Source organism: Podarcis melisellensis, assembly GCF_964234715.1.
Source record: "Podarcis melisellensis genome assembly, chromosome: 4".
Classification (NCBI taxonomy): Eukaryota; Metazoa; Chordata; class Lepidosauria; order Squamata; family Lacertidae; genus Podarcis; species Podarcis melisellensis.
The window spans coordinates 95,893,314-95,909,238 of NC_138531.1; the positions used below are offsets into that span (position 1 = coordinate 95,893,314).

The window sequence follows — 15,925 nt, forward strand, 5'->3', positions numbered from 1 at the left end:
CACACATGCAGAACAAATCTACTTTATTTTTCAATTAAAATTGTACATTCATCTTTTGAGCTGCTGAGCAATGGTGCATAGAGCACATGATCTCCTTAAATAATTTGCGCATAAGACATATGTTTACAGAACAGTTTGCAAAGGAATCATGTCAACGCTCTGGAACAGTCAAGTCCAGCCAGACAGGCAGTGCTATTGTCTTTCTTGGGGCAGAGAGATGGAGGCTGACTGGGACCAAAAATGGACTCCAGGTCAGATGTGTGGCTTGGAAAGTGCAAAGCTACAAACAGGTCTTTGGAAAAAAAACCTGTCCTTGCCCACAAGCACCAAGATCTTCAAGTTCTTGTGCAGTTCTGGTTTAAAATGTGCTCAAAATAGATGCCCCCTCAGCTAACAGAGGAGCCGCATACATGCAAGTCCTCACTTGGTGACCAGGTTACTGAGAAACAGTCCCCCCCAAAAAAACACCTCATTTGGGGATCCTCCAGCCGTGAAGAGAAACCCAGCCATGAACTACCCACATTTCTCAAACTGTTGACACCTGGGACCCCATTTTTTCTGGCTTAGAATGGGAGGTGCATCAATCATTCTTATAATTAAGAAACCACTTGTATTTCCTCTCCCATCTATCACAAGGGTGGGAAATCTCAGGCTAAGGGGCCAAAGGTCTATCTACCTGGTCTTCAGAACTGTCTCCAGGCCATACGCCCTTCTGAGACACAAGTCCTCTGCCCCAGCACACATTTCCCATCCGCCCTGCTTCCCACCATCGTCTAATATTTTTGCCTTGCTGGGATGTGTCCCCGAACTCTGACGATGCTTCTCGCTTGTCTGGATGAAGACTGGGGGGAGGGGTGTGAGCACATGGAGTGTAGCATTTCCAAAGCAAGGAAGGCTTGGATTCTGATTAATAGAATACACACGAGGCTTGACCAGCAAGACTCTGGGAGGAGGTGCCAATAATAATTCCTGTCCATCCATCAGCCCAGGTCGTTTTATTCACAAAAGAACTTTTTATACAGTGTTTGTAAGAACCAATCAGATTTCCTCTGAGCATTTAAAAAAAAAACCCACATGGGGACAAAGTTAAAGTTAAAACTACAGAGAGCTAATTTCCTGCTTGAGCATGCATAGTTCAGAGTATATAAAATAGGAAAGAAGGAGGAATGCTTTTAGGAAACCCTGGAGGTCATAAACAGGAGAGGAAGGATGGGTAGTATTTACCATCTCTTTGTGAACTCTCTTCCTGGTCCTTAAGATCTATCTAAAGATTAACAAACTACATCAAAGTAACCTATTGACTTTATGTACTGAGGATGCCTGATGAACCAACTGGCCTGTGTTTCAGAATGCTTATACGTGCCTGTCAGGTGTAGAGAAAGCAAATGGCAGTGGAGAGGCCTGTGGGATTTGATCAGAAACTATTGTCAATGAATCAAACCCAGTCAACTTTCGTTGCTGACACAATGGCTTGATTCATATTTCATAATTCCTCATAGCAATCCCACCTGACCCTCACACTCTGGATATTTGCACCCCCACAGTGGAGCATGTATAGAATCTAGACTACTGTATAAATTTAATTGCTCCACCCATTCTGGCCCCTGGCCCTTGCCCACCTCTGGAATGCGGCCCCCATAAGGTTGCTCAGAAGGGAAGGCAGCCTTCAGACCGAAATACATTCTCCACACCTCTGCACTGTCAGACCCTGGTAGTACAGGCAGGCACCCTCCTTGCAAAGGATGGGATACCCTGGTTAATCCTTCCGTCCTTCCTCTGCCCAGGTCAGGTTGGGCTGGGATGCTACCTGCTGAGTAGCCATAATGCTTCCAGAGTTTGTGGGCTCCCTTTCCAGGGAGGCCTTAAAGCAGAGGTTGGAGGGCCACCTGCTGTGGTTGCTTTAGTTGAGATTCCTGCATTGCAGAGGGTTGGACTAGATGAGAGCCATCTTCAAATATCTCAAGGGCTTTCACATGGAAGATGGAGAAAGCTTGTTTTCTCCTGCTCCAGAGAGTAGGACTCGAACCAGTGGCTTCACGTTACAAGAAAGGAGATTCCAGCTGTTTAACGGTGGAACGGTCTCCTTCGGGAGATGGTGGGCTCTCCTTCCTTGGAGGTTTTCAAGCAGAGATTGGGTGGCCATCCATCATGGATGCTTTCGCTAGGATTCCTGCATTGCAGAGGGTTGGACTAGAGGACCATTGGAGATCCTTCCAACTCTATGACTCCTAGACTTGCCAGCTGTCTGGTAGCCCCTGCAAGGAATCCCTGTTACCGTTCCTCCCTTCCTTGAAAGATGATGTCACTGCCCATATATGGGCAGTGAGGAGGGAACAAGGCTGGGTGGGGCAGTTTCCTAAGGCAGGGGTGTGGAACCTGAGGCCCAGGGTCCAAAATCTGGGTCCAGTTATCTGGGACACACCTTCCTCACACACCCACACCCCAGGCCATGCCCTTTACCAGCCCTGCTCCACACCCTCCTGGGTTGTTTTTGCCAGGCTGGAATTTGTCCTTGAACTCAGAGAATGATCCTTGATCATCTGGATGGAGGAGAGAGGCCACATTCTCTTCTGGGCAACCATCTGGGGGCCATACGCTAGTGTTGGGCATTAGGGGGCTCAGAGGCAAAAGGGGACAGAGCAACAAATGTACCGTATTTTTTGCTCCATAGGGCGCACCGGACTATAGGTCGCACCTAGTTTTTAGGGGGGGAAATAAAGGGGAAAAAATATTTCCCCCCCTAGCCCCAAAGAGCAAAGAAGCCAAGACAGTGAGATCCATCCCGCTGGCTATCTTGGCTTTCTCTTTAGCTGCTGGCAACCTCTCCAGCCAGGAGACAGAAGCCAAGACAGCGAGCGGGATGGATCCTGCTAACTGTCTTGGCTTCATTTTTAGTTGCGGGGCTGGGGTGGGGGAAGCCCGAGCTTCCCCCGACCCCAGCCCCCAGAACAGGTCCAGGAGCGGCAACAAGGTTGCGCGCAGCCTTGCTGCTGCTCCCAGAGCTTGCGGGGCTGGGGGCGTGCTCCAAAGGCTTGTGGATAGCTGACTGAAGCCTGGAGAGCAAGAGGGCGCACCGACGCCTCTCGCTCTCCAGGCTTCAGCAAAAGCAACACAAAGCCTCCGGAGCGCGGAGGGAGTGCTCCCTCTGCGTTTTGGAGGCTTCCCGTTGCTATCGCTGAAGCCAAGTAGCCTGCATTTGCTCCATAGGACGCACACACATTTCCCCTTCATTTTTGGAGGGGGGAAAGTGTGTCCTATAGAGCGAAAAATACAGTAAATGTCTGCCTTTGAAGAATAGGCTGCTTCCTAAACACACAAACCACTCTCTATCCCCCATTCAGGCAAGGAAGAAGCATTATCCAAGCTGAAGGACACATTTGAGACAGGCAAAAACACACCAGGCTGGTGCAAAGAATGGCCAGTGAAGACTGTGGCTGAGAGGGTCTCAAGGGCCACAGAGAGAGCTTTGAGGGGCCACAAGCTGGGGGTCCCCCTGGTATATCAAAAGCCTTGCTGGGTGGGTTGACCAGCATGTTTCACCAAAGATTTTGCATGTTTCTGATCCTGCAAAATCGAGAGCCGGAATTGTTAAAAATAAAAACGAGAAATGTTTGTTGACGCTTCGAAGCAATAAACCACAATGGACTTTTTACCTTTCATTGGCCAATGCTGATCTAGTGTTTAAGAATGTAAGAGCAGGCTGGTGGATCAGGCCCATCTAAGTCCAGCATCCTGTTCTCAAAGGGGCCAACCAGATGGCCATGCTGGGAAAACCACAAGCAGGAACTGGGCACCAGAGCAACTCTCCCCACCTGCAGATTCTAGCAATGGGTGTCAGAGGCAGGGGCCTAAGCTACTGAAGGTAATGGGGCCCTTTATATGTCCAGCTGTCCTTTGTCCACAACAAATGGTTGCTGTTTTTTGTGTTGAATATACAGGTGAAACTCGAAAAATTAGAATATCGTGGAAAAGTTTGTTGATTTCAGGAATTCAACTTAAAAGCTGAAACTAACATATGAGATCGACTCATGGCATGCAAAGCGAGATATGCTTCTACTTCTCAGAGGTCCAATCTTGCTCTATTTGCAATCCTTGTTTTGCTGATTTCATTCAATATTCTAATTTTCTGAGATGGTTAATTTGGGGTTTTCATCAGCTGTATGCCATGATCATCACAATAACAAAAAAGAAAGGCTTAGCACATCTCACTCTGCATGTCATGAGTCTATCTCATATATGAGTTTCACCTTTTAAGTTGAATTAGTGAAAGAAAGGAACTTTCCCACAATATTCTAATTTTTTGAGTTTCACCTGTATGCTATATGGTAATTTATGGACCTAATAGGTATAAAAAGCCATTTCCACATAACAAATAGAAGCCTACACAACACAAAACACTCTTGCTGTATGTAGGTTTTATTTTATTTTATTTTTTATCTTATATTTTGGAAAAGTACATCCCAGCCCCCATCTCAAAGGATTTGAGGAAGCAAGGATGGGAAAGAGCTCTTTCTGTCTGTCTGAAACCAGAGCTAGCCATAAACCCAAGTTGCCAGCATAGCCTGTGCCAGACGTAGGTCAAGGCTGGGCTACCTGAACTGTTTCCAACCCTGCTGGTCTGTATAAGAACTGTGACTTTAAGGCACTTGCTGTTTTCTTTGCTCTCGCCACCTTTCTTTCCTCGTGTGTGTTATCTTTTTAAGCTTAAGGGCAGCTTGCCTTACTATATATACAATATACAATATCTTTATTGCCATTGTCCCATGCAGAACAATGAAATTGAAAAACCACATAAAACATTCAAAAACCCCTAAAAACTCTGAAACCCCATTTTAAAATACACTATACCATAGATACCCCTTATGCTGCGTTTAGAACCAGAATTGCATTTGCGTAGAAACTGTTTCGCAGGTGTACCTTCTTCCAGACAAACTGACAAACTGGAACGTGTCCAGAGGAGAGCAACCAAAATGGTCAAAGGCCTGGAAACGATGCCTTATGAGGAACGGCTAAGGGAGCTGGGCATGTTTAGCCTGGAGAAGAGGAGGTTAAGGGGTGATATGACAGCCATGTTCAAATATATAAAAGGATGTCACATAGAGGAGGGAGAAAGGTTGTTTTCTGCTGCTCCAGAGAAGCGGACACGGAGCAATGGATCCAAACTACAAGAAAGAAGATTCCACCTAAACATTAGGAAGAACTTCCTGACAGGAAGAGCAGTTCGACAGTGGAATTTGCTGCCAAGGAGTGTGGTGGAGTCTCCTTCTTTGGAGGTCTTTAAGCAGAGGCTTGACAACCATATGTCAGGAGTGCTCTGATGGTGTTTCCTGCTTGGCAGGGGGTTGGACTCGATGGCCCTTGTGGTCTCTTCCAACTCTATGATTCTATGAGAAGGCAGAAGCTGAAAGAGATCATTTCCGGGGTGCGTACTATCCTGCACTATCTCTGCAGCTTTCTTATGGCACCTGGAAGCATAGATTTGATCCAAGGTGGGAAGAGTGCACCCAATTATTCTCTCCGCAGTCTTTACAACCCTGGACAGCCTTGTTTTTTCCCTGACCGTGCAGCTCCCAAACCACACACACAGACTATAAGTTAATACACTCTCCACAGTGCAACGGTAAACGGCCATCAACAGGTCCTTTGAGAGATTGGTTTTCCGGAGGATTCTCAGAAAATATAACCTCTGCTGTGCTCTCTTCATCAGGTCTTTGCTGTTCTCTCCCCAGGTTAGGTCGTCTCTCAACTCCATTCCCAGAAATCGAAACACCGAGACCTGTTCCACGCACCTCCCCTCAATAATAAGTGGCTGAATATTCAATTTACATTTCCTAAAGTCCACAATGATCTCTTTTGTTTTCTTTAAGTTAAGGAGTAAGTTGTTTGTCCTGCATTGTGACATAAAGGTTAGGGCGTTGGACGAAGACTTTGAGAACCAGGGTTCGAATCTCCTCTCAACCATGAAGCTTGTGGGCCAACCAACATCCCCAGGCCCAATCTACCTCATGGGGCTGTTGTGAAGATAAATTGGGGTAGGGCGGGGGGCAGGAGGAACCGCCTTGAGCCCCTTGGAGGAAAAGACCACCACAGCGCCACCCGCACCCCCGGCTGCCAACTGGAATAATGGAGCAGCTGGGGAAATCTCTATCTTTTCCCCACTGCCAAGCATCCCACGGCCTCTGAGCATCCTCAGCCCTCGTTGGATGGTTGCTGAGTCCTCCCACCCACACGGCACATGGGCTTACGGAGGAAATGGGTCTTTTTTTAGAGCAGCCAATCCCAAAGGGATTGTGCAGAACAGATTGTGCAATGTAACTCATAAATCCTCAGAGCGTCTCTGTGAGGAAAGCCAGGCTGAAAGAGAGAGTGACTCAATACCATCCTACGGGCTCCAGTATTTGGGGGGGGGGAAATGTTTCTGAAACTGGATCTCCTGTGTTCAGATTCATAGCTCAAGCTGGAAAGTCACAAGAAAGAAAAAGAAACCGTGCATCTCTCTCTCTCTCTCTCTATCTATCTATCTATCTATCTATCTCTAAGGCCCTTTCTCTCCTTTCATTTAAGCAAAACAAGTTTCTAGCCCTTAAGATGACAAGTAGGGCTTTGAAAGTGTCTGGGTGGAGTTTGGGAATCCAAAGGGTATATAAATATAGTTTGTTCTGTTTCTACTTTGCTTTGCTATTGGTATGGAAATTGGGAAAGTCGTGGAAGGGAAATTTTGGTCGACTTTAGGAAAAATGTTTAAGAAAAAATAATGAGGTATAAATATTGATGTGTAAATTTGGATAAGTTAAAATTGGTTATTAAAATGGTCTAAACTAAATGAAAATAAGGTTTGTAAATATAAATTGAGGAAATGGAAGAAAGAAGAAAAGTAAAATAATAACATGTTAGAATAAATTAAATTAAGTCAAAATGGAGAAGTAAGGTAAGGATTTGCTGAGCTAATAATTTAAATTGGAATACAAGAAGGGGAGGCGTGAGAAACAAGTTAAAAGAAAATAAGTATTTGAACTTTTAAGTGTTTTTAATTGTTTTTAAGTTTTGTATTTTTGTTATCTTTTTGTTTACATTTTGTTTTTGTTTTTATATGTTTTTTCCTTTTTTTGAAAATGCTAATAAATATTCATTTAAAAAAAAGAAAAGAAAGTGTCTGGGAAATGTCTGTGGTGTGGCCTGTAGTAGCACAGAACATGGTGATGGATGTCTGGTGCATTACAGACACCAGGTGGGTTTACGGAGGCTCTGTGGCCTACCTCACAGGGCCGTTGTGTAGGGCAGCACAATAATAATAATAATAATAATAATAATAATAATAATAATAATAATAATAATAATAATAATAATTTATTATTTATATACCGCCCATCTGGCTGGGTTTCCCCAGCCACTCTGGGTGGTTCCCAATCAAGGATTAAAAGTACATTAAAACATCAGTCATTCAAAACTTCCCTAAAGAGGGCTGCTTTCAGATGACTTCTAAAAGTCAGGTAGTTGTTTATCTCCTTGCCATCTGATGGGAGGGCGTTCCACAGGGTGGGCGCCACCACCGAGAAGGCCGTCTGCCTGGTTCCCTGTAATTTCGCTTCTCGCAGTGAGGGAACCACCAGAAGGCTATCGGCGCTGGACTTCGGTGTCAGGGCTGAACGATGGGGGTGGAGACGCTCTTTCAGGTTGACTGGGCCTTTGAGGCCGTTGAGGGCTTTCAAGGTCAGCACCAACACTTTGAATATGGCCAAGCACTTTGCCAGTTGAGCCTGCAAGGTGAATGTGAGGAAGATACAGGAGAGCAAAGGGCAAGAGGCCTGTTTGCAAAGGTGCTGAATTTTCAAGCTCAAAGGAAGTTTGCCGCAGTTGCATCGCACCAGACCTTCAAAGTTCTGCAGGACCTGAGTTGAGCCTTGGCTGTACGATGCACGGCAGACACAACAAAGCAATTAGCAAGTATTTTGGAAGCGCCTTTCCATGCAAGCCCGATAGCATCGCTGTAGACGTGGGGCCTATCTCGAGATCTAAGCCCAGCACACGTACAGTTTATGATCTGTATATCCAGCTATTGTTTCTCAGCAAACCGGATGCAGACGGATTGGGGGTGGGAGCTGGAACGGCATATGGTCCGAATTGTTCTCTTGGAAACGAGGACGGTGGCGGCAGAAAACATTCTTTGTTCCAATTAAAGGGAATGCTGCCAGCCAGACGATTTCCTTGCGATCATAACAACAAACAACAACACTTGAGCGTTTTGTTCCAAGCATTTCGCCACATCATTTTGATCACCCGTACTTCGCTCTAGCAATTGTTACCTCCGCATAGAAAGCGAGAGGTCTGAAGCTCACCTAAAGCTACCTGGTGAGTTCATGGTAAAGACAGACTTTGAATGGGAAATGCGGGCACGCGGGAAGGCTGCAGAGTGTAGATCACCTGAGATGATTTCTAAGACACTTCAATATGGGCAGGCGAATATGTCAATTTCAGCTTCTCTCGGTTTCTCGTTTCTACAGTCTTAAAGTTCAGTTCTCCACATTTCCACATCAGTTTGCAATTTTTTAAAAGAAAGGTCTCGTGAAAACTCATCAGTATCTTTGCGCAATTTTCTGTACACAATTGTATATGTAATTTTGCCTAATATACACATTTTTGCAAAGCAATTTCCCCAAATATAACTCAATCTTTGTACAGTGGTACCTTGGGTTAAGTACGTAATTCATTCCGAGGTCCGTACTTAACCTGAAACTGTTCTTAACCTGAAGCACCGCTTTAGCTAATGGGGCCTCCCATTGCCGCCGCGCCGCCGGAGCACGATTTCTGTTCTCATCCCGAAGCAAAGTTCTTAACCCGTGGTACTATTTCTGGGTTAGCAGAGTCTGTAACCTGAAGCGTCTGTAACCTGAAGCGTCTGTAACCCGAGGTACCACTGTATGCGGTTTTCAGTCCTATGTGCATGTTTAAGGTAAAGGGACCCCTGGCCACTAGGTCCAGTCATGGCCTACTCTGGGGTTGCGCGCTCATCTCACTTTATGAAGGCACTAGGTGAACATCCCTGGGGAGAGCATTCCACAGATGGGGAGCCACTGCAGAGAAGGCCCCGTTCTCATGTTGCCACCCTCCGAACCTCTCATGGAGGAGGCACACAAAGGAGGACCTCAGAAGATGGTCTCAGGGTCCGGGTAGGTTCATATGGAAAGAGGCGGTCCTTGAGGTATTGCGGTCCTGAGCCTGCGGTAGCCAAGACATCCCTCATAAGGCAAATCTAGAAACAGACCAGGCAACTGGGAGGGAGGCATACAGAGCAGAAAAGAAGCTCTGTCCCTTATGAGAAAGGCAAACCGGGACAGCTGGCAAGGATGTAAACATAATCACACAAAAACGGCTTCTTGGATGGGACTAAGAATCATTCATCAATGATCAGGAGCGGCCTGGAAAGAATCTGGACTTTTCGTCACCGAATCTTATTGGGGAAAGGTCTGTTTGCAATCAGATTAAGTGCTTGAATTAGCTCACTTCCTGCTTCGTATTGCAAGTCTGAATACATAATTAGGGAGGAAAGAACTGAATAAGGCCGTGATATTGCAACAGAGCTACTCCCGCCTTGGTTTCGCTCCTTGGCATCCAGACTCTCTCCGTGCAAGTCAGACCCCGGCTAGCCAGCAGCCTTTTTGAGACAAGGTCATCCTAAATTGATGCTGCCTCTCCCTGGGTCACAGTGGGGTTGAGGCAGCTATGGGGATACCTCTGGAGGCTGTTGACACTGGCTTCAGAAAATGTGAGAGCCTGGTTGGGCTGCTGGGCTGGAACAGCCACCACGCCAGACAGGAAGTCTGAGCGTTCCTGGAAGCAGTTAGGAGGGCACCAAGCTAATTCAAGCCAGAGCATGTTGCACAGTATGGGGGCTGGAGAGGCTATAGCTGGGCATGTGGCATTTTGATGCCACCTGAGCAGACTCCCTGCTTATATAACTTGCATGCAGAATTCATCATGTGAAAGGCTGGGCTGGATGAATCCCAAGCCGGAATTAATATTGCCGGAAGAAATATCAACAACCTCAGATATGCAGGTGACACAACCTTGATGGCAGAAAGTGAGGGTGAAAGAGGAGAGCGCAAAATATGGTCTGAAGCTCAACATCAAAAAAAAAAAAAAACCAAATATCATGGCCACTGGTCCCATCACCTCCTGGCAAATAGAAGGGAAAGAAATGGAGGAAGTGAGAGATTTTACTTTCATGGACTATAGCTTTCGTCCATGGAGTTTTCTTGGCAGGGATACTGGAGTGGCATGCCGGTTCCTGCTTCAGGTGGATCACATTTAGTCAAAACTCTCCACTATGACCGGTCCGTCTTGGGTGGCCCTGCATGGCATAGCTCATAGCTTCTCTGAGTTATTCAAGCCTCTTCACAACAGCAAGGCAGTGATCCATGAAGGAGGGCTGTCTTCTAAAAGTCAGAAACTTGTTTATTTCCTTGACATATGAAGGGAGGGCGTTCCACAGGGCAGGTGCCACCACCAAGAAGGCCCTCTGCCTGGTTCCCTGCAACCTCACTTCTCGCAGGGAGGAACCGCCAGAAGGCCCTCGGAGCTGGACCTCAGTGTCCGGGCTGAACGATGGGGGTGGAGACACTCCTTCAGGTCTACTGGGCCAAGGCCGTTTAGGGCTTTCACGGTCAACACCAACATTTTGAATTGTGCTTGGAAATGTACTGGGAGCCTATTAAGGCAATAGGAGGAATTCTCCATGGGAGAGAGGGAGCCCCTGCTCACTGGCAAATTTGGTCCTTTTTATCTCTCAAGGTCGATCTATCTCTGGCATTTGGCCTCCGGAGAGTTGGCAACAAGAGAACACACCCTTTTGGGCTAAAAGGTGTCCTTACCTCTGTACCCAGTCTCTTTTTAGACCTCAATTTGGACACCTATCAATTATTATATGCCAAGTTGTCAGAAATGCATCTTAAAACCCCAAGAAGGTACAGTGGTACCTCGGGTTACATATGCTTCAGGTTACAGACGCTTCAGGTTACAGACTCTGCTAACCCAGAAATATTACCTCGGGTTAAGAACTTTGCTTCAGGATGAGAACAGAAATCGTGCGCCGATGGTGCGGCAGCAGCAGGAGGCCCCATTAGCTAAAGTGGTGCTTCAGCTTAAGAACAGTTTCAGGTTAAGAACAGACCTCCAGAACGAATTAAGTACTTAACCCAAGGTACCACTGTACTTCCAAATGGTGTAACTCTGGCAAAATAAATAAAGCCACTTTTGAACCGGAGAGCTTGCCAGCAACTCCCTGCAGGAATTATCTCGTACAGGTTGGTGTTCCAACTCCTCTCCATCAGAACCACCTCTGGGTCACCTGCGATGCTGTGTGCTGGGAGCGGGGGATAAACGGCTAGACGAACCCACTAGGAAAAAGGAGATGTTTACAACGCAACAGAGAGAGAGGCATATCTATCTCCAGTTATCTCAAGAGGAGCGATAAAGCTGTTTGAAGCTGGACATGGCTGTGGTGGCTTAGTAAGACGGAGAATGTTTAACCAATCGGGGCCACGTCTGATTCACTATTTTACCCCGAAAGGAAAAAGAGAAAATGAGGAAAGTGTGAGTCGCACGTGGACCTTGCGTGCGTGCGATGTGGTTCTTTGGTCTTAACGTTATGTTAATCACAAATTCCGCAAAGTTTTATTAGGCTGTGAATCATGGCAACATATCCCAAGCAGAGAGGTTCTCCACCCCCCTCAGAGAGTTATAACTCTCCAAATTCCAGGGGATTAAGATGCTCAGCTACAGAAAAATAACAGGATCCAGGCCTCTGTGGTGTTCACAAGTTCCGAACGAGGAGGCTCGGGGTGAAGGCGTTTTTGGAAACCAGAATGCTCTGCTGTGTTCCCCTATGTAGAAGATAAGGCCAGTGGCTGCTCTCACCATCTGCAGTGATCATGGAGCCCAAGAAAGTAAAATCTCTCACTGCCTCCATTTCTCCCCCTTCTATTTGCCAGGAGGTGATGGGACCAGTGGCCATAATCTTCGTTTTTTTGATGTTGAGCTTCAGACCATATTTTGCGCTCTCCTCTTTCACCCTCATTAAAAGGTTCTTTAATTCCTCCTCAGTTTTTGCCATCAAGGTTGTGTCATCTGCGTATCTGAGGTTGTTGATATTTCTTCCGGCAATCTGAATTCCGGCTTGGGATTCATCCAGCCCAGCCTTTCGCATGATGAATTCTGCATATAAGTTAAATAAGCAGGGAGACAAAATACAGCCTTGTCGTACTCCTTTCCCAATTTCGAAACAATCAGTTGTTCCATATCTAGTTCTAACTGTAGCTTCTTGTCCCACATAGAGCTACTGGACAATTTTTTAATTTATTTCGACTCCATCAGACCAACATGGCTACCTACCTGAATCTGTGCACAGGGAGTTTTTGATATTATTATTATTTGCAATTATATCCCATCTTTCCTCCATGGAGCTCAAGGTGCTGCAGTACATAGTTCTTTTTCTCCTCCTCCAACTTTGGACCTGGTTATACAGTTTGAGATCAGTGGCATCCATCTCTCTCGGGAGACAATGGAGGATGGGCCAGTCAAACTGTTGGAAGGTCACAGTGGCTGTAGAGACCGATATGGGAGAGACATGTTTTGTTGCAGCTGGGGCAGGTGAAAGCGTCCGGCTGTGCTGTTGTAGGTACACCAGAGAGTTTCTTTCCTCCTCCCAGTGGTCATTTCTCCTATGATCACTGCTAGGGATGCACAACCTGACTGCCCGTCTCTGCAGTTGTCTGCAAGGGATTATCACATGGCAGGGATAATGCAACCAGCCTTCATATCATGTCTGAGATGAAGATGTACATATGAGCATGCTGAATGAACTTAAAGGTAAAGGTAAAGGTACCCCTGCCCATACGAGCCAGTCTTGACAGACTCTGGGGTTGTGCGCCCATCTCACTTAAGAGGCCGGGGGCCAGCGCTGTCCGGAGACACTTCCGGGTCACGTGGCCAGCGTGACAAGCTGCAGCATGAGCCAGCGCAGCACACAGAAATGCCGTTTACCTTCCCGCCAGTAAGCGGTCCCTATTTATCTACTTGCACCCGGGGGTGCTTTCGAACTGCTAGGTTGGCAGGCGCTGGGACCGAGCAACAGGAGCGCACCCCGCCGAGGGGATTCGAACCACGACCTTTCGATCGGCAAGCCCTAGGCGCTGAGGCTTTAACCCACAACGCCACCCGCGTCCTAAATGAACTTAAGAATTAATTAAAGAATTAATTAAGGTCAATTCTGTGTCCAGGGCAGCTGTATAACCTCCCTGCCCACTGACTGTCTTGCCAGAGTGGTGCATGCTCTGGTTATCTCCCGCTTGGACTACTGCAATGCGCTCTATGTGGGGCTACCTTTGAAGGTGACCCGGAAACTACAACTAATCCAGAATGAGGCAGCCAGACTGGTGACTGGGAGCGGCTGCCGAGACCATATAACACCGGTCCTGAAAGACCTACCTTGGCTCCCAGTATGTTTCCGAGCACAATTCAAAGTGTTGGTGCTGACCTTTAAACCCCAAACGGCCTCGGTCCAGTATACCTGAAGGAGCGTCTCCACCCCCATCGTTCTGCCCAGACACTGAGGTCCTGCTCCGAGTGCCTTCTGGCGGTTCCCTCCCTGCTAGAAATGAGATTACAGGGAACCAGGCAGAGGGCCTTCTCGGTGGTGGCGCCCACCCTGTGGAACGCCCTCCCATCAGATGTCAAGGAAATAAGCAACTATCTGACTTTTAGAAGACATTTAGAAGGCAGCCCTGTTTAGGGAAGTTTTCTATGTTTGATGTTTTATCGTGTTTTTAATATTCTGTTGGGAGCTGCCTAGAGTGGCTGGAGAAACCCAGCCAGATGGGCAGGATATAAATATTATTAGTATTAGTATTAGTATTATTTTAAGAAGAGCCTCCTGCTGGATCAAACCAGAGGCCCATCTTTTCCTGCATCCTCTTCCCACAGTTGCCAACCAGATGCCTCTTTACTGAGTTAGAGCATAGCCATCGTGGCTAATAACATTCTATAGCCTTGGATTTGTCTAATCCTCTTTTAGAGCAATCTAATATGGTGGCCTTCACCGCTTCTAGTGGCAGTGAGTTCCACAGTCAAACTAGGTGCTGCGTTAAGAACTACTCACTTCCAAGATTCCCCTTCATTGGGTCCTAGAATGACAATAGAGTGAGCAAAAGCTTCGCTTTTCTCCATACCGGGCGTAACAGTGGAAATCTATCCCCAACATGTCTTATTTGTCAGCTATCGAGTCAGGAACAGAAAGTTGCATTAGACAGACCTTTCGTTTGGCGCAGAAAGTTAGTCATTGTGGTCTAATCACAGTTGAACCAGCTTAACAGAGGGCACGGATCTCAAGCATATCTGATTTATGGGACTAATAAATCTCATGAAAAGTATTGTCTCACTGGCTGCACTTCTCAAAGAAACTCACCCTTCCGAGAGCGAGATTTTTATCTGGTTTCGGAATTCTAGAAACTTATCCCTTTATCTACTTTCCATGCTCCTTTTAATAACAGGGCTATTTAAAAACTAAGTGAAGCAATCAGCTGGGCAAGTTAATCATTGAGGGTCCCAAAGCAGTTTCACAGCACCAGGAAACTGTGGACGAGGTGGGAGCGAGGAGCGCAAGAAGGACTCTTCAAGCCAAGCCCACTCCTTCGTACAGGATGGGTCTGCGAAACCATTCACTCAGGTGAGAATGTTTAGAGGTGTTAACGGAGAAATCTGAGGGCTCCCTTGGACAAAAAACAAGGACACCAGCCAGGAATACCAGAACGAAACAGCAGCCAGTAGGCTTGGTCTTTATTGAAGACTGTCGCGACAGGACTCCCACCTGCCACAAGGTGGAACAAGATGGAAGCCCCGAACAAAAGAGCCCCCAAACTTTTATTAGCTGCTAATCCCCATGTTACACCCCTCCAAAACTGCATCACTAATACATCATGGTTACATCATGAAAGGGGAGGTCTGGTGGCAGTAATCTGAGCATCCTGGACCCTGCCCCATGGTTCTCCTTGCCCTCCACCAAACACCCATCAAGTGTAACAAAAGAGATCTTTACATTTCCCTGTTTCCCAGCCAAGTTAATCACACCCTTTTGTCTTCATCTGGGTTTGTTATTTCTGGAATGGCTACCTGTCTGGCACTCAGGTATCAGGATGCCAGGGATTATCACTCAGGCAGAGGGGCTGCCGAGGACCTGAGCTCACATGTCTATATGAATTTCTGAAGTTTTCCCAGTGAGCCAGTACAGAGATACATTTATCAGGGAATTCTTACATTTGGCATCGTGCAGCAAAGGCCCTTTGAATAGATAGGAAGAAACTGCGATGAAGTGTTTTGTGGGGACAAATCACAAAAGTCGCAAAAGCGATTGTGCTGGTTTTGATAGTGGGCTGCATGTGCATGATAACTACTAGAAGGGCAACCCCCCCCCCAACTTATACATAAATTCCTGCAACAGAGGGGAGTGATGTCTCTAATGTATCCAAAACATCAATGCCCACACTCCAAAGGGCGGGTGCCAGCAGGGCTTGGGGGAACCCCAAAGTTTGCAAAAGTGCACATGATCGAGTAGGTGGGGAAGGTTAAGTGGGAGAGACGAAACAGCACACAAAAACCACAGCTGGGGGGAACCAGAAACCTCAGTGGGAGGGAGAATGGAATGGAGTATTCAGAGTGTGATAGGAATTTTATGGTCTTAGATATATGGTAATGTTCATAAGCGTACCAACCAAGCACATACATAGATCAGCACAGGAAGACCAATCTGGAACCATTTTGTTTCCCAAACTGAGCAAATGTTTTCTCTGCAAGGTCAAAGTGGGAGACCTCCCCATTGTCTCTTTCCTCACAAATCCTGTCTTAAGGACACATTTAAGATATGAATAGGGTGTGA

At 46.7% G+C, this 15,925-nt stretch overlaps 1 long non-coding RNA gene across 1 annotated transcript; it reads right to left on the reverse strand.

The window, feature by feature from the left end:
- Nucleotides 1-8: 8 nt before the first annotated feature.
- LOC309369426 lies at nucleotides 9-2,727 on the reverse strand. The gene is made up of 2 exons (XR_014168121.1): nucleotides 1,752-2,727; nucleotides 9-831 (listed from the first exon to the last, which is right to left on the reverse strand). It is a non-coding gene; the product is annotated as an uncharacterized lncRNA (long non-coding RNA).
- Nucleotides 2,728-15,925: the final 13,198 nt, after the last annotated feature.